We start from the raw sequence: 2,626 nt of genomic DNA, 5'->3' as shown, positions 1-2,626 counted from the left end.
GAGAAGGTCTTAGAGTTACTCAATTACATCTCAGACTAAGGAAAGGCTCTTATATTAGGGGCTGTTTCTCATTTTAAGTTTTGTGGGCCGGGCACGGTGGCTCACGCCTGTAATCCCAGCACTTTGGGAGGCCGAGGTGGGCAGGATTACTTCAGGTCAGGAGTTTGAGACCAGCCTCGCCAACATGGTGAAACCCTGTCTCTACTAAAAATACAAAAATCAGCCGGGCATGGTGGTGGGCGCCTGTAATCCCAGCTACTTGGGAGGCTGAGGCAGGAGAGTCGCTTGAACCTGGGAGGCAGAAGTTGCAGTGAGCCGAGATCGCACCACTGCACTCCAGCCTGGGTGACAGAGTGAGACTCTATCTCAAAAAAAAAAAAAAAAGTTTTGTGTATCTATCCAAACTTTTACAATTGTGCACATATATTACTTTGGTTAAAAATGTAAATTAAAGGAGAAAAGACTTCGGTCAAACACAGAACCTAAAGGGTGACAAAGCGTTGCTGTGGCAGCTAGAGAGGTATAGATCCCCAGCAGGCAGGTGCCTGAGGGGATGCAGATAGTACCTGCCAGCTGGGCCAGAGAAAAGAAGGGGCCTTTTCCCTTCTTGCCCCAGCAGGGTTCCACAGTAACCTTATTTGTCCCATGGATCAACCACTGTCCTCATCAGAGGCTCTTAACCTTTGTGGGGTCATGGGCCTGTGAAATCAGAAACCCTATTTGCCCCAGGAAAAACAGTGTACATGTATGCATACCCATAAAACTGTCCGTCTAACTCCCTGGGTTTACAAGCTCCTGGTTAACCCCTGTTCCATGTGCTGATGTCCAACCAGACTGTTTTCCCAGTCCAGACTTCCCTTCTGAGCTTTAAACCCACACATTCAACTTTGCTCTGCAGGGAAATCTCCCAACAGTACCTCAAAGTGTCAAGTAGCTAAAACCAAAGTTAAAATCCCCCTAAATCTGCTCCACCTCCTGTGCTCCCTGTCTAGGGACTGGAACTATCATCCACCCATTTGCCAAGTATGAGATCTGCTGTCAACTTGGAGCAGTGGTTCCCAACGCTGGCTGTACATCAGCAGCCACCGTGGAGGTCTGTAAAACACAGAGGCCTGGGCCTCCCTGCTGGCCCTCAGACACAGGGCCTCTGGCAGGAAGTCCAGCATGGCCAGTCTGAAAGAAGGCTGAGAACCACTCCCCCAGACAGAACATCTTTCTGTCAGTCTCACTTCAAAACAGTCACCAAGTCCTGTGGCTTCTACCTACTGAATTCCGTGGCATTTATTTAGAATAGGTCATTCTGAAGCACGATACAAAAGTCAACTCTTAAAACAAGATAGACCAAGCACGGTGGCTCATGCCTATAATCCCAGCACTTTGGGAGGCCAAGGCAGGAGGGTTGCTTCAGGCCAAGAGTTTGAGACCAGCCTGGGCAACTTAGTGAGACTCCACCTCTAACTAAAAGAGAAAACAAAAAGGATAATCAGAGGAAGTTTCCCTTCCTATCATCATCTCCCAGTTACTGGCCAGCCTGCCTCCATTTTGACCTCCTTCAGTCCTTCCTCTGCAGCCAGAGCCAATGTTCCAAACTGCCAATCTGGCTGTGTTATTTCCCTGCCTAAAGCCTTTCAGTGGCCCCTCATCACTCCCAGGATAAAGCGCATGCTCCTTAGCAAAGCACATGAGGTCCCCGCCCCACCCCAATCTGGGTCCTGCCTACTTCTAGCTCTACGTTTTCCCCACACCCCGCTATACCTACACACTCCACAAAAACACAACTCTAAGCTACCAACAGGCCCTCCGCCTGCATTCCTTTGTTGCCCCTCTGGGAAGGCTTCCTGGACTAGACCTGGCTGGATTAATTGGGTGCCCCCTTCTCAAGGTGCCCAGAGCACCTCCTGCTTATCTCCAGCACTGGATTAACCACAGGTGATTTTTGACAAAGGTGTCAAGGTAAAGATAGCTTTCTCGACAAATGGTACTGGAAAAGTGGATATCTAGATCTATATCTAAAAATGAGCCTTGGCCGGGCACGGTGGCTCACGCCTGTAATCCCAGCACTTTGGGAGGCCAAGGCCAGTGGATCACTTGAGGCCAGGAGTTCGAGACCAGCCTGGCCAACATGTTGAAACCCTGTCTCTACTAAAAATACAAAACTTAGCTAGGTGTTGTGGTGGGTGCCTGTAATCCCAGCTACTCAGGAGGCTGAGGCAGGAGAATCACTTGAACCCAGGAGGTGGAGGTTGCAGTGAGCCGAGATCATGCAACTGCACTCCAGCCTGGGCAACAGAGCGAGACTCCATCCTTAAATAAATAAATAAATAAATAAATAAATAAATAAATAAGACCCTTGATTCTTACCTCACACCACACATAAAATTAGTTTGAGTATATCATAGACCTAAACAAAAAGCCAAAACTATACAATTCTAGAAGAAAATATAGGCGAAAATATTTGCAACCTCACCTTAAGGTAGGCAATCAAGGAAAATGTTTAATAAATTGGATGCTGTCACAATTAGAAACTTCGGCTCTTTGAAAGATAACATTAGGAAAATGAAAAAACAGGTGGCTGTGGTGGTTCACACCTGTATTCCCAGCATTTTGGGAAGCTGAGGCAGTAGGA

This window comes from Pongo abelii, chromosome 2 (genome assembly GCF_028885655.2).
Source record: "Pongo abelii isolate AG06213 chromosome 2, NHGRI_mPonAbe1-v2.0_pri, whole genome shotgun sequence".
Taxonomy (NCBI): domain Eukaryota; kingdom Metazoa; phylum Chordata; class Mammalia; order Primates; family Hominidae; genus Pongo; species Pongo abelii.
The sequence above is the reverse complement of the archived record's forward strand: the minus strand, read 5'-3'. Positions refer to the sequence as shown.